Source organism: Palaemon carinicauda, chromosome 6 (assembly GCF_036898095.1).
Source record: "Palaemon carinicauda isolate YSFRI2023 chromosome 6, ASM3689809v2, whole genome shotgun sequence".
In the NCBI taxonomy this organism is placed as follows: Eukaryota; Metazoa; Arthropoda; class Malacostraca; order Decapoda; family Palaemonidae; genus Palaemon; species Palaemon carinicauda.
Genome location: NC_090730.1, coordinates 34,160,471 through 34,183,072, shown reverse-complemented (window position 1 = coordinate 34,183,072; position 22,602 = coordinate 34,160,471). Strand labels below are relative to the sequence as shown.

The 22,602-nt window shown below is 44.0% G+C and overlaps 1 pseudogene; it reads left to right on the top strand.

Annotated features, from left to right (window-relative positions):
• Nucleotides 1–858: 858 nt before the first annotated feature.
• On the top strand, nucleotides 859–976 carry LOC137643389 (5S ribosomal RNA; annotated as a pseudogene).
• The last annotated feature ends 21,626 nt before the right edge of the window (nucleotides 977–22,602 follow it).

Sequence of the window (22,602 nt, the reverse complement as noted above, 5' to 3'; positions counted from 1 at the left end):
CTGTCAGGGACAGGTAGCACGGGAAGCTCTCCTGGGGGGGCATAATCCTAGAGGGAGCGGCAGAGTTCACAAAATCTAGGATTGGCAACCCCCCCTTGCAGGTCTCACGCTGGGAGGATGCCTAAGGTTACTCATCCGGATAACAGCTTCCCGATGCCGATTCCTGCAGGATCTCCGTGATCAGCCAAGGATATCGCGCCTCGCTCTTACCATCTCTCCGTCTCTGTCAGCGAATTCAGTGTCACTGAACCTCTATGCCATGGGGTCGGCAAGAGTTTTGCCCATTTGGGCAGAATGATCCATGCCTTAGGAGAAGGTCCTCCACAGGGTCGTCGACGGCTTCACCCCCCCCCCCCCCCCCGGTTTCTTCAGTCGATCCTTTCTCGTAGGAAAGCATCTGAGACGGGAATTCCGTAGTCGACCTCTCAGCTCTGTTCAAGTTTGTCGAACAAACTTCGTCCAGCGTGGAACAGCAGAATCGATCAAACTGGTAACGAGGCGGCGGGACTCCTTAGGCCCTGGATCGGAAGGGTGGGTACTTCCAGTTTCCATTCCATCCATCTTCCAGGAAGCTCTTGGAATTCAGCCTAGACTTAAGATGCGGTGTGGCGATCCCGCCGCGGCATCGCAGATTTTTCCCCAGAGAACTCTCCCTGCTTTCCTCATGGCCGCTCAGGAGCAGGCTTCCGCCTCCTTCACCTTTTGGAGGTCTGGTCAACTCCGGTAGGCTCGGGTTCGACCTTCTTCAACGCCGGGACAAGCTTCCGGGCCCTTACCATGAGTGAGGGATCATGGTAATTTGCTAGGAGCCTTCTCTACTTCTGCCTCAACATATGGGGTATCTAGCCATGATATTGAGTCAACGGCCTTACCACGTTGGAAACACCGCTTCTCGTCCGATCAGCGAAGTTAAGCAACGTTGGGCTGGTCAGTACTTGGATGGGTGACCGCCTGGGTACGCCAGATGCTGTTGCCTCCTTCTCCGAGCCTTACCTTCAGTTGACTGTGGCAAGGCTGAGGAGAGTCGCAGTACCTGTTCTCATTCAAGCAGAGCTTTCAGCCCTACCTTGGAACGTTTCCTGGGTCTCTTTTCCTCATTGACCCGTCTAAAGTCCCGAACGGTCGCCTCAGGATAAGTTCCCTGTGGGGCGGCCTAAGTTCCGGTGGTATCAAAGCAACGATTAACCGGACTTTCTGGCCCCTATGGGACCAGCGGAACGTTTAGACCTGCATTGGGTGTTGACCTCTGGAACCTCTTGATGGGAGTGGATATTCTCGTCCTTTCCCCACATTTTGATGCTGTTCTCGGGCTCGTCAAAGAAAAGGGGTGGGCGCATGTTCCGGTTCAGGCCTATGGTCAGGACCTGAAGGATACCTCTCCATCATTCAGGCAGGCTTAGGGGCCGTAGTCTGGGTCCTTTACAGATCCTACAGTTCCTGCCGAGTCGCTCCGTGCGCGACGACTTCATGGTACTGGCGTATTCCAACCAGCAAGGGACGCATTTTCATACCTTCGCATCTTGCAGTAGAGATACTGAGATGATCCGAGGTCTTCTCTATACCACTATCGGCTAGCTCATTCCGGCCAGAGGAATGTTCTCTCCGACTATCTGAGCAGAGCCTCGCAGATAGAGGGTACCTGTGGGTCTTTGGCCTTTAGTAGCCAGCAAGTCCTGGCCTGGGGGACCTGATCGCGATAGCCTGGAACTTCAAGCTTCCGCTGTTCTTCCCCCCAGTCTAAGAACTCAAGACTCTTTGGCAAAATGCTTTCCAGTGATGGTGGGACAACATCGACGCCTGCGTCTTCCCACCATTGTTGTCTGTTGAGAATGGGTCTCAACAAGACCAGGTTGTCTGTCAACCTTCGATGGCCCTGAGAGCTCCACTGAGACTATACGCGGAACGGTTTCCGGACCCTCTGCTTCCCCTGATGGAACTCCCGGGAGAGCTTCTCCCACGGCACAGGCTACTCAAACAACCACACTACAACATCTTTCACGAACCGTGGCATCGCTTCGGGTTCGCGTCTGGAGACACTACGCCGCCTCCTCAAGAAGAGACAACCCGCTACAGTCGCGGAGCGGAGGTCGCGTCACCTGCGATAGTCATCCGCAGAGGTCTACCAGTCGAAGTGGAGAGTCTTCTGTGGTTGGTGTCGTGGGAGAGATACCTCTTCCTTTGAGGCCTCTTCTCCAGCAATAACGGACTTATTGCTTTTCGGCGGGAGGAAACTCCTTTCCGCTCTAGGCAATGAAGCCTGTCGCTCAGCCTTTCTCTGGCCTTCAGGCTGAAAGGAATAGACTTTTTCCTTCCCGCCTTCTTCGCTCATGCGAAGCTGCGAACGTCCCTGCCCCCAGTCGGAGTGAGACCTCCTCCATGGAGCATGGTTCGGACTTTTTAGTCCCTTAAGAGATCTTCTCAAGAGCCATTACGTCAGGCCCCTGATCGTATTCCGTCTTGGGGGACGGTGCTCCTGCTCACTCTAGCCTCGGCCAGTGTGTAAGCAATCTTCTTGGTCTCGTACGACTCCGCCCTTTCTAAGGAATAGGGGAAGGCAACATTCAGGTTTGCTCCTGAGTTGTTGGCTAGACTCAGAATCTTGGGGTCCCGGCCCTTCGGTCCAGCTCCTTCAAGATTTCGAGTCACCATTCTGTATCAGATGACCCAAACCTTCTCCTTCTTGCCAGTAAAGGAATCGAGGGGTTATCTTTGGGAACAGCTGCAGTTTGTCCTCACGTGCAGCCGGGTTGGGAGCACAGGAAGGACACAGGGGAGAGTCTTCAGTATACCTCTTCAGCTCTGACTCAAGGACATTCATCTCGACCTGAATCCAGACCCTCCTCCATCACGTCGCCCTACAGCACGATGTCGGATACATCGCAACGTCCCTCGCCTTCGAGTAGTACTACTCTGTGACGCAGGTGCTACAAGCTGGAGTCTGGAAGCGTCTAATGACCTTCGCAGCCCCCTTCCTGCAGGACGTGACCCACAGGAGTATCGATACGTTTCTATCGCTCTGTGGTGGCTACACAACAGCTGGTCTAACCTCAGGCTCCTTTTTGGACAGGTAGCAGAAGGTTAAGGGCATTGTTATCAGGTCTTAGTCTGCATGAACAAAAGAAGTATGTCTGGCCCTTACTTCTTTCTTCATCGTCCCCTCTACTGGGGAAGCAGCATCCTGGTCTCTGCATAGCTGACCTCAAACCTCTGCAGGTAAACCATGCTTCCTTGTGTTCCGAGTATTGAGTCAATACTGTCGCGTTCCCCCCTTACCCTGACGAGGTGGTACTGGGAACGTCCTAACCCAGAGTTCCTTTTGGAACTCCAGGTCAACTGCCTAGGACAGGTCACACTTCTTCCTTCACACACAAGCTTATGTAGCCCACACGTTTCCTTGCGGAGCAAGGAACTTGTGAGGTGCAGGGACTCCTTTTCTCGAGTGCGACTCACTCAGATTTTGAGTCCCCTGGTAAAGCCAAAGCCAGTATGGCTGGGGACTTTCCACCCTTCCTAAGGGGTAAGTCACCCAATGTAAATAGCGTGGTTTGTATTTCGGTGACGGAACAAATGACAAATTCGGAGATAATTTGTATTTTTCCTAACCATACAAACCTTAGCTATTTACACATATTTGCCCGCCAGCCCTGTCAACCAAGACAAGTCCTACCTCTAAGTGAAGTGAAGCAGTTCACCAGTGTGTGAGGAGGGGAGGGGTAGCTAGCTACCACTCGCCTACCCCCCGCTAACTAGCGCGGGGGTAAAACACCCTCGTTAAATTCTAATGGCTCGCCATTTCAGCTACGCTAAAAGGTAAACCCAATGTAAATAGCTAAGGTTTGTATGGTTAGGAGAAATACAAATTATCTCCGAATTTGTCATATTTCCTTGCAGATATGGATGCCAAACCTACTTTCAAAAGATTGGGTAATGATACCCTGGTGTTGGGGTACAGTCGAGAGGCTCTATGTGTGTCTGCCAAAAATAATCAGGGCTCTACTCCAGCTTGTCTGCCTGCCGAAACTGTAGAGAAGAATGCAGTTGATGCGGTCCGTAAAGTTGGGGGTAACGTCAACGACCGTATCACTGTGTTGGGTCACTACAGGCTACAGTTTGGCATCTACAGGGGTCAGACTTTCAAGTGGATGCTGGAGAATGGATTGGGTTATGCTGCCTGGGTGGTAGACTGCCTGCGGTCGGAGGTGAAAACTAATGCGCCTCTTAGCCAAAACAAGTTTTCATTCAGGGAATACATGTTGTCCTTTGATGAAGGCAAGGAGGCTGTCGCGTTAAAGGAGAAGGAAAGACTCTCCCGTCAGAAAAAGACTGCTGTCAAACCATCGCTCAGTAGCAAGAGACCATCTGACAGCGCCCAACCATCAACGTCTGGGAAGAGGAAGCGCATTGACGATGTTAATCCATCGGCACCTTGGCAGTCCTCGCTACTGGTGGGCAAGACTCTCACGTCCCCCAGTACGAAGGGCAAAACTAAGAAGATGAAGGGTACACCAACAAAGGCAAAGTGTTCAGGTAAGGTATGGTGACAATATGATGGCTGACAATTCAGAACACTCATAAGTTATCAATTATCGCCCATGATTTTCATATAGAAGTTTTTGTTCTTAAAGTAAATGTACAGCATGTAGAATATTAAATTCCAAATTTTTCCATGTCTGAATGCTAAATATTTATTAATACAGTATTTATTTAAGTACACGAAAAAGCTATTTTTATGAATAGTACTTACCTGGTAGTTATATATATATAGCTGAGTCTCCGACTGCGGCAGAATTTAAAAGAAAATCGCGGCAACAGCCTTGTGGTGGTTGTGTGGTTAGATGGTTAACAACCCTTACAGGGTGGTACTTGGAATCATTCCCGTTTTCTGTTCCTCAGATTATCTCTGCCGGCCGGATCGACAACATCGTTGGTCCGCCATTTAGAGTTTTTTCGGATCGCTTTCCCTTCATCGCCTTTTTGGACTTCGTTTTTGGTGAAGTACACTGTGTTGGGATTTGGCAATCATGTTTGTTTTTTTGTTTTTTGTCTTTTTTTCCTTTTTTATCATGAGTGAAAAAATTCATTTTCGTATTTGTGCGAATGATATTTGCAAGGTGAGGTTGCCGAAAGTGTCGGTTGACCCTCACACTATCTGTATGGGTTGCAGGGGGTTTGAATGGGCTCTAGATAATAGGTGCAAGGAATGCGAGGTTTTAAATGATGATAACTGGTTAGCTATGAAGCGCTATGTGCGCAAACTTGAGGTTGATAGAGTTAGAAGAGCTAAATCAAAGTCAAAGTCTGCTAGTGAACCTAGCTTAGATTTATCTATTGACCCTTTACTTGTAACCTCTTTGGAAGTTATTCCTTCCCCGAATGAAGTAACTCCTGCCCCTTCTACAGGATCTGTGCCTACGGATGACCCTGGGTATGCTAAATTAGCTGCTGAATTAGAGGCCATTAAAGCACAATTGGAGGCCTTTAAAGGTAAGGGTGTAAGTGAAATTAGTGCTTGTGAAAGTGCAGTGGAGGTGGCGACTGATCGAATCTGTCATATCCCTAGGTCTAGACCTCTACCAAGCTCCCAGGACCAAGGGAGAAGGTACGACGAAAGCCGAAAGGGGGTGAGAGGTGCTTATCCTCGGTCAGTCGTCGCCTCAGACACTCCTGTTGCGATCTCCCAGGCTGCTCTTGACCGCCGTAGAAAAGGCGTGTCGGATACGTTTGTGTCTTCGCCTGATCGTTCTCCCAGACGTAATTGGCATTACGAATCAAGACCAATGAAGAGAGGGTGGAACCGGGATGTGCAGTTTCGCTCTCCCTCTCCCGGTTCGAGTAGCCGAGATCCTGATCCTTCGGAAGACAATTTCGATGTTGTTCCTGTTAAGAGGGCGAAACAGAGAGTCCTTAGCCAAGTTAATCCTGCTAAACTCCCTGCTTCTTCTGCCAGCGCTCCCAGTCAAGCCGTACGACAACTGCCGTCTTCGGCACCGCGAGAGCCAGCGGAGGTTGCTAAAGCTTTCATGGTTGTTATGCAGGAACAACTTTCATCGTTAGTTCAAGCTTTCAGCCACCCTTCTCAGTCCGTCAGACGTAAGGACGTCTCTTTGCCTGTTAAGAGATCTTCTTCTAAGAGAGAACTTAGTATCTCTCCCAAGAAACCTCTGCGCTCTTCGTCGGCCGTACGACAACGCACACCCTCTTCATCGGCACGCTGCCAGGAATTTCCTTCCCCCCTCTCTCGGCGCCAGGACGATACTGCCTCTCGTTCTCGGCGCCGTGACGATTCCGTTTCTCTTTCGAAACGCCAGGATGTTACCGCCTCGTTTCTTAGGAAACAGGATGAATGCAGTCTGCATTTTCAAGGCGAAGGCAGCCTGCATCTTCAGGACGATTCCGTTTCTCGTCATCGTGACGATACCGCTTCTCGTCATCGTGACGATACCGCCTATAGTCATCGTGACGATACCGCTTCTCGTCATCGTGACGATACCGCCTATAGTCATCGTGACGATACCGCTTCTCGCCGACTGGATGATAGCGGCTCTCGGCGCCAGGATTCAAACAGCTCTCGGTGCCAGACTGCTGGCAGCCTAACTCTTCAGGATGTTATCCTTGAGCAGGACCTCGAAGATATTTCGGAAGAGGAAGAAAAACCTGCCGACTCTTCTAGTGATTATAAGGTTCTTTCTCGCTCTCTTTTGGAACTTTATGGGGAGGAATTTCAACCTTCGGCCCCTCGTTCTCCTCAGTCTCAATTTAACAGGAAGAAAGCTACTGTCTTCAGCCTTCATCAAAATGAAACTTTCAATTTCGGCCAGGAAAGCTCTCGCTAAGGTGGATGATTGGATGAAGGAATGGAGACAAGCTGTCAAGACCATCTTTTCTTTTCCACCGTCTCAGCTCGCTTCCAAGGCCGGTATGTGGTATGAGACAGGGGAACCTTTGGGGTTAGGAGTGCCTGCCTCCTCCCAAGGTGACTTCTCGGCTCTTGTGGACTCGGCAAGAAGGCATGCTTTAAACTCTGCCAAGGTGATGTGGTCCATGTCAGAGCTTGATCACCTCGTCAAGGGAATTTTCAGGGTTTTCGAGGTTTTCAGCTTCCTGGACTGGTCTCTCGGGACTCGGGCCAGGAAGTCTGAACTCCTGGAGGACACGAAGGACCTGACGAGTATCATGTCCTGCATGGACAAAGCTCTAAGGGATGGAGCTAATGAATTGGCTTCCCTTTTCTCAGCAGGGGTCTTAAAGAAGAGGGCCCTTTTGTGCTCTTTCACCTCTAGATCTGTGACTGTTGCCCAGAAGTCGGAGCTACTTTACGCCCCTTTCTCACATCATCTTTTTCCTGAAGCTCTGGTCAGAGATATCTCCCTTTCTCTGGCACAGAAGGCTACTCAGGACCTTTTGTCTCGGTCTGCTAGGAAGACCTTACCTGTTGCTCCTGCTCCTCTGAAGAAGGAAGAGAAGAAGTTTCAACAGCCCTTTCGGGGCAGGATCTCCTCGAGAGTGGATTTTAGGGGGAGAAGACAAGAGTCAGGGCCAAGGACCAGCAGAGGTGCGTTTAGGCCCCGGTCCAAAAAGTGAGATGGAAGTCCTCCAGACACCAGTAGGGGCAAGACTGTCTCGTTTTTGGCAGTCTTGGAAAAGGAGAGTGGCGGACACCTGGTCCCTCTCAGTCGTCAAGGAAGGTTACAAGATCTCCTTTTTAAAGAAACCACCTCTCTCAGACACTCCCCTAGTCTTAGTGGCTCAGTACACGCGGGGAAACGAGAGGCTTTTCTGGAGCTAGTCGACCAGATGTTGGTCAAGGGAGCAATAGAGCCGGTTCAAGACCTCGCCTCCCCAGGCTTTTACAATCGCCTGTTTCTGGTTCCCAAGAACTCGGGTGGATGGAGACCAGTCCTAGATGTCAGCTCTCTGAATGCCTTCGTGGAGAAAACAAAGTTCTCCATGGAGACGACTCAGTCAGTGCTGGCTGCAGTTCGTCCAGGCGACTGGATGGTTTCTCTCGACCTGCAGGACTCTTATTTTCACGCCCCCATTCATCCGTCTTCGAGGAGATATCTGAGATTTGTGTTCCAGTGCTAGTGCTTCCAATTCAGGGCACTTTGCTTCGGTCTCAGCACAGCTCCCCAAGTTTTCACCAGACTAATGGCGAATGTGGCAGGCTGGTTACACCAGGAGGGGATAAGGGTATCCTTCTATCTAGACGACTGGCTAATCCGGTCACAGTCGAAAGAAAAATGTCTGGAGGACCTAATGAAGACGTATACGATGACTCAGGACCTGGGACTCATCGTCAACTGGGGGAAGTCTCAGACCGAGCCGAATCAGACTATTCTCTATTTGGGGATAGTTCTGAATTCAGTTCTTTTTCAGGCTTCTCCCTCCCAGGAGAGGCAGACCAGGTGCCTGGACAAAGTCAAAGACTTTTTGAGGAAGCAGGAATGCTCAGCGAAGGAGTGGATGAGTCTGCTGGGAACTCTATCCTCCCTGGAGCAGTTTGTCCCGTTGGAGAGACTGCACCTAAGGCCTCTGCAACACTTCCTCGCAAAGGTTTGGAACAGAAAGATCCAGGAGGACACTTTTTCTTTTCCCATTCCGACAAAGATCAAGGATCTTTTGATATGGTGGCTGGACCCAGCTCTGTTGGTGAAAGGGATCTCCTTGTTCAAGAAGAACCCCGACCTAGTGTTATTCTCAGACGCGTCCGAGTCAGGCTGGAGAGCAACACTAGGGAACAAAGAGGTCTCAGGTATTTGGGAAGGGAGTCAGATCAGTTGGCATATCAACAGGAAGGAATTGATGGCCATTTTGTTAGGGCTAAAGGCCTTCAAAACCTCGGTGTCAGGAAAGACTGTGGAGATCAATTCTGACAACACCAGAGCTCTCGCGTACATAAGGAAGCAAGGGTGAACTCACTCCCTCTCTCTGTTCTCAACTGTGAGAGAGCTTTTCCTTTGGGCGAACGAGAACGAGACTCAGCTGTTGATAAGGTTTGTTCAAGGGCAGAGAAACATCAGGGCAGACATGCTCAGCAGGAGGGGACAAGTCCTTCCCACAGAGTGGACTCTCAACCTGCATGTCTGTCGGAGTCTCTGGAAGTTGTGGGGCAGACCTGTAACAGACCTTTTTGCCTCCAGTCTAAACAAGAGGATCCTCAACTACTGCTCCCTAGTCCCGGACGAGGAAGCTGTTGCAGTGGACGCCTTCTTGATGGATTGGACGGGGCTGGACATGTATGCCTTTCTCCCGTTCAAGATCATCAATCTGGTTGTCAGGAAATTCGCTCTCCTCGATTCGGGACGAATGATCCTAGTGGCTCCATTCTGGTCTGCGAGGGAATGGTTCACCGAAGTGGTAGGGTTGCTGATGGACGTTCCAAGAAGACTCCCGGCAAGTCCAGATCTTCTCAGACAACCCCACTTTGAGAGATATCATCAAAACCCCCTCGCTCTCAATCTGACTGCCTTCAGACTGTCGAGAAGCTCGTTAGATCTCGAGGCTTTTCAGCACAAGCGGCGAAAGCTATTGCCAGAGCAAGGAGGATCTCTTCACAGAGAGTCTACCAGTCAAAGTGAGAGACCTTTAGAACTTGGTGCAGGAGACTCAAGGTTTCCTCGTCCTCTACCTCTCTAAGCCAGATTGCAGACTTTCTTTTGTACCTCAGGCAGGATGTTAAGCTGGCTGTATCTACCATTAAAGGATACAGGAGCATGCTCTCAACCGTCTTTAGGCATAGAGGCTTAGAGTTATCTCAGAATAAGGACTTGCAGGACCTCATTAGGTCTTTTGAGACAACAAAGCAGGTGCAGTTAAGACCCCCTTCTTGGAACCTGGATGTGGTGTTTAAGTTTTTGCGCTCCAAGAAGTTTGAGCCTATCTCGCAAGCCTCTCTGCGAGATGTGACTAAGAAAACCCTCATCCTTTTGACTCTAGCGACTGCCAGGAGGATCAGCGAGGTCCAGGCAATCAAGAAGTGTGTAGGCTTCACCCAAAATGGAGCGGTTTGTGCCTTGAGGTTCGACTTTCTCGCCAAGAATGAAAACCCTTTGAAACCCTGGCCCAGGACTTTTGAAGTCCCTAACCTCACGAATCTAGTGGGTCAGGAACAGGAAAGCCTCCTCTGCCCGGTTAGGGCTCTCAAAGCTTATTTGGCCCACACTAAGAACGTGAGGGGTGCTTCCAACTCCTTACGGTGTTCGGTGAAGGATCCTCAAAAACCCCTGTCAAAGAACGCTTTGTCCTTTTTCCTGAGGGAAACTATTAGGGAAGCCCACCTCTTTTGTGAGGAAGAAAACTTCGCCCTGTTAAAAGTACGGGCTCACGAAGTAAGAGCCATTGCTGCCTCACTGGCATACCGGAAAAATATGTCAGTTATGCAGATCATGGAGGAGCAACTCTGTCTTCGCTTTTCATTACCTCAGAGAGGTAAGAGTGGACTATGACAAGTGTTATACCTTGGGCCCATACGTAGCTGCGGCTTCTGTATTAGGCAAAGGAGTTACTACCCCCATTCAACCTTAGTTTATGTACTTGTATATGGGTTTGTGTTTTTTATGGTTGTCTGAGGTCCTCGTCTTGTGGTACGGTTCCCTCAGTCCAGATAGATAGATTATATCTATTTCTGCAAGGTTAGGTGGTTAGCTTTAGTAAGGTTGCAGGTTTTTATTATATGGGAAGGTAGTTTCTGAAGTCTAGTCAAGTTGTTGGTCCTACCCCTTTGACAGACTCGATTGAGTTGTTTGCAGCGTAGCAGGTCTACTCCTGGCTGAACACTCCTAAGGGAAAGTCAGCTACCTTAGCAGGTAAGGAATCAAGGTGTTTGTTCTCCTACAACTCTTTTGTTGTTTCTCCAACTATGTTTTTCTGTCTGTTTCCCTCCTCCAAATGTGTGAATCAGCTATATATATATATATATATATATATATATATATATATATATATATATATATATATATATATATATATATATGTATGTATATATATATATATATATATATATATATATATATATATATATATATATATATATATATATATATAACTGCCAGGTAAGTACTATTCATAAAAATGGAGTTTTTATGATAAAACAAAGTTTTATGAATACTTACCTGGCAGTTATATATATATTTTAAAGCCCACCCACCTCCCCTCAGGAGATATGTCGGGCAAAGATAATCTGAGGAACAGAAAACGGGAATGATTCCAAGTACCACCCTGTAAGGGTTGTTAACCATCTAACCACACAACCACCACAAGGCGGTTGCCGCGATTTTCGATTAAATTCTGCCGCAGTCGGAGACTCAGCTATATATATATATATAACTGCCATGTAAGTATTCATAAAACTTTGTTTTATCATAAAAACTCCATTTTTCGTTGAAAATCCCATATATTGTACTGTGCCGAGAAATCACTCATGTTATCAGTTATTACTCAGCATAAAATTGTTATTCATTGTTTATCATCTTTTTCCAGCAACGGCAAGTCCAAGTGATGATATTGATGATGAAGCCCTGGTGACAGGTGTTGAGCTGTATGAATCTACTAGCAGCCAGGGCAACCCCATCACAGTTTCACAAGCACAGAGTCACGTTGATGGTGCGATACAAGCTATTCTTCGTACTATAATGCAACTATTATTCTCATGTAATGATATGAGTGTAAATCATTGTCTATATATTTTGTCCTGACTGTAAATATATATTTGTATTTATATTCAAATTTAACAAAACAATTAATCAACAGATGTGGTACTGCCAGAGGGATGGAAGAAGACATTACCCAAGGCTGACCATCAGTGGATTTCCCGGGCGCTGTTCAAGGTGTCTAACAGAGGGAAGCCGGAGCTCGCCTGGGAGCGTATGAACAAGCTTTAGTGGTCTCCCCCCGAGCCGTCTCTGATACCCACCCAATTACCTCGACCGGACAGCTACTTTGCAACACGCCTGTTGATGTGGATGCCTCGTAAACTATGGAAGGTATGTCTGGCCTGTCCAAATTCATTCTGCGAGGGCCATCAGCTGACCTCCGCTGGGATCTACCCCTGAGTACACCAAGTTCTGGATATTGATGGCTATTAAAACTTGGCTGCTGAATATCTGGAGTGTGGTCGGTGCAAGGGCAAATTGATCAGCTGGAGTGGTGCCATCACTCGCCAATTGGACGTGGGACACCGTGGCCGGTTCCCTGTTCTCTTGACTTACCGCTATGCGTGCGACATGTGGGTGGCAATACTAATGCGGCAGCGTGGACTAGGGAACAGCGTCACCCAGATACGCAAGAAGCTGATGGAGGAGCAAACTGTGGCATGGCATGTGAGGGTCAATAACTACATGACCGACTGTGTAACCATCATGGATGCCGCTACCAAGAACTCTCTTGTTGTGCCGAAACCCACGGACCCCCCTGCCATGCCTGAACTTCCTCGCACGGGCTGGCTACTGACGATGTATTCTAACAATGTCACCACAAGGCTAGACGAGGTCAAGGCCAGTATAACCTCTGTCTTTGGGAACATACTGAAGATGGATTCCACCAAGAAGGTAAATACAATAGTATTCTAGAGTTTAGAACTGTAAAGTACTATTATTAGCTATTGTTATTTCTCTTTTTAGATATTAATAGATTTTATTACTTAGACATTATTACTATTTAGTTAATACTGATAATTATGAATAGATACTGCAGTACTCTCAGTACATTATATAATCAGATATTAATAGATTTTATTACTTAAACATTATTGCTATTTAGTTAATACTAATAATTATGAATAGATACTGCAGTACTCTCAGTACATTATATAATCAAATATTTTTCGGAGAATGTTGTAATTATTAACATTTCCATTTATTTAAAATACAGTATATAATCAAATATTTTTCAGAGAATGTTATAATTATTAACATTTCCATTTATTTAAAATTATTTGTTTTGCTTTGTTCAAGGTGGTGAAGAAACTGGGAGGCCACAGCGCCCGGACTGCATCGTGGGACACTAATATTGGCAACGAATACGGTCAGGTGCTGATGAGTGTCCTTACTGCTAGCGAGGGTTACGGCATAGAACCCATGGTAAAGGGCATCGTACGTAGGTACAAGGATGCAGGTGTCACTCCGCCGCACACTCTATATGTGGACCGAGACTGTTGTGGGAAGAAGTCGACCATGCGGAGCTTGTTCAAGGAATGGCCAGACCTGAAAATCAGGCTCGACGTATGGCATTTCATGAGACGCTTTACGGCTGGTGTCACCACCGACTCCCACCCGCTGTACGGCTTATTCATGAGCCGACTCTCGGCCTGCATATTCGAGTGGAGCGCTGAGGACATTAAACGTCTATACAAGCCAAGCGTGCCAAGCTCCTGGAACAGAAGATTTGGGTTCCCTCCGACTATGACGTGTGGGATCGTATTACACGGAATGAACTGGCCCTCCACTGCCGACACATGACACGTGGTGTAGAGGAGACTACCCATTTGATTAATGAGTTACTGGAGGCGTTGAGCGGCGATCAGGGCCGGGACACGCTAGGTGTTCCGCTGCTGGACGCTGACCGTATCTGGGACATTTGGGTATCTCAGAAACGTCACGTGGCCTGCATACAAGGCGGCATTGTACTGCCTGTCTTGAGATGTGCTAGAGATTCCACATCTCTGGAGTCTTTCCACCTCCACCTGAACCGGTTCATACCAGGTAACTGTACAGTATTTGAAACATTTACACATCCCTGAATTTAGAAATATGTATTGAATAGAGAGTTGTACCCATAAATAAATAAACGTACTTAAAGATTAATACTGTTACGTTTATTTCCAGGAACGATTGCAAGCGGTATGCACTTTCAGGCATACCTGCTAGAGGGCCTGTCACGCTGGAACGAGGACAGGGCTAATGCTGCGGTAGAGATGGATGTGTCTCCCTATTCCACATCTAGGGAACTCTACAGTGGCCTGCTGAAGGCGGTCACTAATGACCTCAGCAACAGAGTCTTTGGGAAGCCGATCCACCCCTTGTACTGTGCTCCTCGTCAATACACAGGTCATTATGTTATATCATTGTTATACAACATACACTTCTTAAGTACTGTACAGTAGAAAGGGGCTAAATGAAACCAGCACTGTATGTAGTTTATGGAATGTTTTAAGACTATCCAAAAATAATTTCCTAAGAAACTAAGAAAAAGGCCAACAAGAAACAAATGCTTAAAAATATTAATATTCAACTTAAACTGTCATTTCTTTCATATTACCATGGTTATGTCACATAGCCCTTTTGTCGTATGATAACAAAGTTGGGCAATTTTCAGATGTAGACCTCTCAGTGAAAGTATTTTGTTTTTTCCAGGTGAACTCATAGGTATAGAATACCTATACAACCAAACAGGCGAGGCTCTTCAAGATCTGACGTTGAACCCAGACAGCGAGGAGGCGCGTGATCTGGAAGACTTTTCGGATGAAGAAGTTGAGGGTTATGACGAGCCTGATAGTGCTGCAAATGACAAGACCCTCTCTACGTATGATCTGGAGCCCCGAACAAGAAAATCCAGCATCAAACGTAGACTCTTCAAGAGTCCTGACAGCGCGCCGTTTACATCAAACAGGCAGGCATCACTGACTGATGATGGCACAGGTGGTGAGATGACAACATTTCACGACTCCCCAAAGGTAAATTAGACCACCCATATCATGATAATATATCTTTAAATAATTATAGGTAACAGTATTTTAGATGTCTGTTTTAACATTATTACATGGAATTTTTTATTCAGGAATCTGCCGTCAAACGCAAACTCTTTAAGAGTCCTTTTAAAGAGGCGTCTGCAATGGCACGGCTGGTTCCTCCGAGTCCACCACACGACAGCCCGAGTACTTTTTCCAGTGGAGACACAACGGCACATCATGACTCCCAAGAGGTGAATTAGAATACATATATCCTGATACTATTTCTTGACATAGCTATTAGTTAGTGTTTTATGTGTCTTGTTTTGACTTTATTTCATGGAATGTCTTTATTCAGGAACCTGTGGACAAGTCCAGTATGCTGGGATATACCCCTGACGAGGACTCGGCATCCCAAACCAGCAGAAAACCCACTCTTATTACTGATATCGAGCCATCTTCAGCTACAACGCTGGTTCCTCCGTCTTCACCACAAGCCATACCTAGTACTTCCACTGGTGGTGAAACACCTACTCATCATAACTCCTCAAAGGTAAATTACACCGCAAATATCAAGATATAAATATCATTTGTTACATATTTATACACTACACTTTATGCCTATTAACATTATAGCAGGGAATGTTTTTATTCAGGAATCTGTTGACCAGTACAATGTGGCGGGATACAGTCGTGTTGAGGATCTGGCTCAGTTTCTATTTTCCTTGAAAAGCCAGACAGGTCCTCTCACAAATGACCAGGCAGAAGAGATTGTCAAATTGTGGCAAAACCTGGACGACATGGATCGCAGGCCCACCCTCTTCTCGCCTCGTCACCAGATGAAACCATCAGACAGGTTCAAGGCTTCTAAGTCCCCCATGGCTCCTAGTGCCATAAGCTCCCAAAGGTTGGTGGTTCACTCGTACCATTTATTAACAAGGAGTCCATAATTGATATGTAAAAAAATTCAATTTCATAGATAGAGAAAACACTATATAGATTTATATTATTTTGTTGCAGATGTTTTGTTGGCCAAAATTCAGGGCCAGCACAGTGGCCAAACTCCAACCGCTACGTAGAGAGCCTCATAACCAAACTGTGCGCCAAGTACCCCTCGCCGACACGGAAAAAGAATGCCACCATTCACCGGTGGACTCTAGTCTGTCGTGCATACCGGGGCATCAGGCATAAGGTGCTCGATAACGGCTGTGTTATGGGTAAAATAAGGATACAGTTATTTGACATCAACCAGACTACTCAGGGTCAGTGGTAAGTGAGCGAAAGTTTATTTCTATTCATTATTGGCCTAGAGTTGTACAAACATACCTACATATAGCAAACAACTTGTTGTACTATATTTGTTATTGTATTTCTGTGTAGATGAACATTGTTGACATCAACCAGACTACTCTGGGTCAGTGGTAAGTGAGCGAAAGTTTATTTCTTTTCATTACTGGCCTAGAGTTGTACAAACATACCTACATATAGCAAACAACTTGTTGTACTATATTTGTTATTGTATTTCTGTGTAGATGAACATTGTTGCCTTCATGAATTTGGGTCTGTGTCATTCTATAGGTACAACAAGAAATCCAATCTCCAAGAAAACCAGGTCTTGCAGCAGGGAATTACAGTTCCCAAGCCCAAACTGGATACCACTGCACCAATCCTGAAACCCAAAACCAAACTAGAAAGAATGCCTGCCCAGACCTTGGCGCAGCCGTTCGTGCACACGCTGCCAACAATTACTACAGGCCAGGCCAACACCAGACGTTTGGCTCCTATACTTCCTGCCCCGACCGCTGCCTTTTCATCGCCTGGTATTGTTCGTATGCTTCCCACTCCCAGCTCAACTACTGGACTCATTCCTTTGCTTCCAACCCCGACCACATCTTCCTCAACAACTGGTTTCGTTCCTCTTCTTCCAGCCTCCAGCACCTACGGCTCAACACCTAACCTGGTTACTCTGCTTCCGGCCCCCAACACCTATGCTTCAACATCTGGTTTCGTGCCTCTGCTTCTTGCCCTGCAAGCCTCCTACTCAACTGCTGGTCTCGTACCTCTAGTTCCTGCTCCCATTGCCTCCTCCTTAACAGCTGGTATCTATCCTCTTCTTTACGGCAACCTGGCTGGACAACTACAATTTGTTGCTGGTACCACTTCGCAGTCTAATATCCCTAGGTCAACGAAGTGTTACCAGAACAAGATACGTCAGAAAAAAGCCGCCGGAATAGCGTGTAAACGATATGTGCGTGTGAAGATGAAGTGGACTTGCCGTAAGTGTGGCAAAGAGCGGAACCCAGATGGCCACACCCAGTATTTTGGAAACTGGTTCTGCAGGGAGACTTCGGATATCTCATACGAGGAGTGGCAAGCCCAGATGGCCGCAAAGCGCAGTGCAAAAAAGAAATAGCAACATTCATCCATCCCCCAGTTGGCCAACAAGCTAAATCTGAAGTACATCTATCCACCACAAAAAAAAAAAAAAAAAAACATTTTAATGCTGCCAAACATTTTAACGTAGAAACATTCCATTTTTAGAATGTTAGAAGGTCCCAAGCCCTTATAAAGCAGAGGGGAATGTTTACAACAAATTTTAGGCTGGGACTGCTTCTTAAATGTTATACATGAATGGTACACTGCCACAAATATTGTCCAGGTAAGGTATGGTGAGAATGTGATGTCTGATTAATGAATAATACTCACAGTTTATCCATTTTTGTTTACCAAATACAATGACCAAGAAAAGGCTGCCCAAAGTAGATGGCTAGCAGTGAACTTAATTTACAATTTTGGCATTCCCCCAAATTGCATCACTTTTCATTTCAATGTATAAAGAATATGCATTTTTGGTATCAAAGCAGCACCTTAGTGTCCATTGCATCCCCTTCATTCTGCTTTTTACTCAATTTGTTCTGTACAAACTTACAACAGTCATGTGCTTCTCTCAAGTAATTCATTTCCACTGCACACATTCATGCCAGTTCTTTTCTATATTCCCAGTCCATATTGTAGAGCAGTGCACTATTGTTGTCAGGGTCAACTATTTCTTAAACATCCGTTGGCACCCCTGCAAAAACAATCCTCATTTTCATAAGCTTTAGATTGATTCTCAACCTAATATATTTCTTCTTCCCACAACAACAGGAGCCCCAGGCAACCGAGATTGATAGTGCAAGAGTATGTGCTATGATGAACAGTGCCCTGGAAGGTCTTACAGTATGAGATGCTCCGCCTGCACACTCCTCTCCTCATACTTCGTACTGTTTATTCCACATTACATTCTTTCTCACGTATCCTAAATAAAATTTAGAATTTTAAAATTTGTTGTACATATTTAACTGATTTGATTTCAGAGTTGTTAACTGAAGATCATTCTCCCTTTATCATGTACCATCAATTGGAGAGAAATGTTCCCTTTATCATGTACCATCAATTGGAGAGAAATTTTTTTTTCCAAAGTATCTTTGTGCTTCTTTTTTTTTTTCTATGGTTCAACAGGAATTTTTTAGTTTTTATATATTGTTATGGCCTTGTGAAATTTTATATTTTTCCTGGTATACAGTATATGTGCACTTCCTTGATTTCCTATTTTTTCTTGATATATCATTGTCCATGTTATGTACTATTCTTGTTATGTCAATTTATGGACTACTTGGAATGTATTATTATTTCATATGTATTCTATACTCTTTTTGTTTAATACATATTCATATATACTATTTTGATGCCCTTCCGTGACTTCACATTTTATCTTGATACAAATACAGTAGGTAGGAGCTAATGGAATCTAGTATTTTTGTTACATACCAATTTATTGCCTGCACAAAAGGTACTTTTCTAAATCTATACTTTATACCCTTCCAAGTATGTTTTCTTAGTTAATGTGTTCATAAATTATTTATACCCTTAATTTAATTTACCTCTGTTGATACATATCAGTGACCCATGAATATACTATTTTTTTAATATACCCATTTATGGCTTATTTAGAACGTAAATTTTTAGTATGTTTTTTAATATCTCTTATATACTATTTATATACTGTAATGTACTGTATATCTTTTTGTTGATATGTTGTCTTACTACGAATACCTGTACACTGTTTTTGGCAGAATAAATTTCTCCATATTAATGACCGTTTTTAATGTAAACCTTTCATTTCAGAAAACCTCAAGAAGACTTGAAGAGCTTCCTGAATGAACATTTGGTCTTGAACTGGAATTGCATTTTGAATGATCTTTAAGGCTTAAATTGGTTTAAATTGTATAATAAGTCTTGCTCCTGCAGTTCCTTTGAATAAGAATCTAGTCAACATAATTGACGAGCATACAGAGTGAAAGACAAACCACGATAGAACTCCCAAAGTTCAAACTTTCAACAAATGTTAGCTGATATGAGTATTTTTTATAGTTTATATATAAAAAAAATATTTGTGTAATTACATTTTTTTCCTGCTGTTATGGAATCAAGAGGATAGCAATAAACATAGAATAAAGAATCACAGTTTTATTCATTCAGGATGGCAAGCAATATCAAGAAGCGTTCTGTTTATTAGTCTCATTGTCCTCAATGAATAAAATGTTAGACCAACAGCCGTTAAAATTACATAATTATGCTATTTTAGGCAAAACAAAATACAAATTCGCGAAGATGGCCAATCTCATGCTCACGTAGGCCACGCATAGGTCACCAATTCGATCCCGAGAGCAGTCTTGTACTTTTCGCCTGGCCGGCAGTTTTTTTTTTTTTTTTTTTTTTTTTCATATTAAAATATTTATATATTAACACAAGCACTAACAAAGTAACTGCACAAAAGAATTGTAGGCTATCACAATATTAACAGGAGCACAAACAAACCACGAAATAAGTGTGTGTATATATATATATATATATATATATATATATATATATATATATATATATATATGGTGACCGGTAAGTTGATTCCCGGTTTTTTTATTCCGGTTATTTGATTCCCGATAAGTTGATTCCCAGTATTGTTGATTCCCTGAAATTTTATTCACAACTGACCATACCTATTCGGGTAAATAAGCCAAGAGGCCCTTTATTTACTAAATAAGGTAGTTCTTTAATTAAGCAAATAGACTAATTATTTACAAAAACAAACTTCCAAATAAAGAAACGCTTTATTAACGACGTTTTTTATTTTCTTTTTTTATTTAAAATGAAGTCAGTCTTTAACCATGCCTCGTACCATTCTAAGTACCCGTGAAGGATAAAAATTCGTAGACGATTTAAATTACACAGACGAGAAGCATAGAACAAATGCTGATGGATCCAAAATTTATTGGAGGTATGATGTGAAGAGCTTATAAAGGACGCCTGCATACTGCAACAGAAGAAAATGATTACAAGGTGTTGAATCATCTTGGTGAACATCATCACAGTTCATGTGAAACAAAGCCAAAAGTATGTGAGGCCTTAACTAGTTTGAAGGCTGGCGCACTTTCAAGCCAGGAAACATCACGGTCATTTATTGCGTCAAGTAGTGCATCATTAAGTGAAGATGAAAGAGCTCAACTTCCTGTACGCAAGACTGGATTTATAATACCAAACGAGTTTAGGGTATTGGGCAGTGAAGTTTTCCTACAATATGATAGCGTCGAAGCAGGTGAAAGTAGGTTACTAATTTTTGCAACAAATCAGGGACTTAATGATTTGATGCATGCAACACACTTAGCTGGGGATGGAACGTTTAAGTGTGTGCCGAAAATATATTTCCAGTTATTTACTTTACATATTCATATTCATAACTTCAGTGTATCAAGGTTATATGCCCTCCTGCAAGACAAAAAACAAGAAATGTTTAACAGACTTTTGGCAAAAATTTTGGAATTAAGCCCAAAATTAAAACCCCAGGCATAAATTATGGACTTTGAAAAAGTGCATATGAACTGTATACGTAATCATTTCCCAAATGTTTCTATTTCATCATACCTTTTCCATTTATCGCAAGGTTATAGATTTGGGCTTTAAAGAAAGATATCACTGAATTCAGTGGGAATGTTAGGTGTTTTTGTGCCCTGTCACTACTTCGCACCAATAATAATTTATAAGGTTACCACTGTGCTCTATAGAGTGTTGTTTCAGGTGTTCATCCTAATATTTGGAAGTTAATTTTGGCATTGAAAAAGGAAGAGAGCCTTGCTCATTTGAAAAAAAGTTCAGTTTGATGGTGGCCACGGTATTCCAGCGAAACGAAAATAAAAGGACTTGAACGACCGACTGAAAAATGTTGTTTGCGTAAAAAAGAAAGAAAAAAAAAATTCCTGAGAGCTATTACAAGGGTTTTACATTACTAAAACTATCATTTCCTTTGTAATAATTTTTATAAGTATGCTTGTTTACCAAATTTTATATATGATTATTTTTTTAAGGAATTGTGAAGAATTTTCTTCACTCTTCTTCTTCCAATCTCATTTTTAACTCTCTTCTACTAATACTGTAGTTACCCCTTAAGCGTTCTCTCTTACATTAAATTTTCTTTAACGAAACATAGGGAGGACTAATCTAAACTTAAACTTGTTGATAGTGGCGCACGCCATGCTCGTGACGTCACAGCGTAGATACGCACTATAGAGGGCCTTAGTAGTAACCCCGGCGTATGTTGGTTCTTTCCTTAACTACTTGGGTCGAGATTAAATTCCTAAACTGAATTTTGATATAATTTTCAATACTACTGAACTGATACATCTTTTATTTCTCAATACCAATTAAGGTTTGTTAACCCTGGATAGGTACGGTGGGTCGTTTGCGACCCCGAGCGTCAAAAAAAAACAGGTTTTTCTCACGTGACTCACCCCTGTGACTGAATTTGTGGGTGATCGACCTGCAGGAGGTGTCTCCCCTACACGCTCTAGTAGTGTCCAGATGTGCATTGCTGTAGCTGTACTCCTTCCCCGATTTCTGAGACGCGTCGGGGTCGTTCGCGTCCGAGTTTACCCTTCTGAGGTAGTTTGCATAATTATCAAAGTTATTACGTATTATGAAATTGTCGTAGAATGGTGCAACTTGTATAGGTTATCAGTTGTGGAAAGTCTTGGTGGATTGTTTGGCTACCATGTGCATGTTTTTTTTTTTAGTTAAAATGTCGTTCATCACCACGAGGACCATTTTACCGCGAGTGCCCCTTTTTCATTTTTTTTCATTTTTTTGCCAAGTCATTTTTCCGTAAGATATTGCCAAATAGTGTCGTAAAACTTTTGCTTGTTTAGTGTTGGAAAGTGTGTCTAGATGATCTGGCTACCCATGCATGACTTTGTTTTTGTCAGATACGACGTAGTTATTGGTATATTGGGTATTTAACTGCGGTTACCAATTTCTGTTTTTTTTTCAATATTTGTAAAAATTACTACGTAGTAAGGAATTGCCGTATATTATTCATTTTTTTTTCATGTTTATGTGTTAGAAAGTGTGCCTTGATGGTTGGGCTAACACGTGCATGTCTTTTTTTTTATCTGAGATGTCGTATATTAGAATGTCGGGCATTTTACCGCGAGTGTCCCTTTTTAATTTTTTTTCATTTTTTTGCCAAGTCATTTTTCCGTAAGATATTGCGAAATAGTGTCGTAAAACTTTTGCTTTTTTAATGTTGGAAAGTGTGTCTAGATGATCTGGCTACCCATGCGTGATTTTGTTTTTGTCAGATACGACGTAGTTATTGGTATATTGGGTATTTAACTGCGGTTGCCAATTTCTGTTTTTTTTCAATATTTGTAAAAATTTACTACGTAGTAAGGAATTGCCGTATATTATTGATTTTTTTTTCATGTTTATGTGTTAGAAAGTGTGCCTTGATGGTTGGGCTAACACGTGCATGTCTTTTTTTTTTATCTGAGATGCCGTATATTAGAATGTTGGGCATGTTTCCGCGAGTGCCCCTTTTTATTTGTTTTGCATTTTTTTGCTTAGTCATG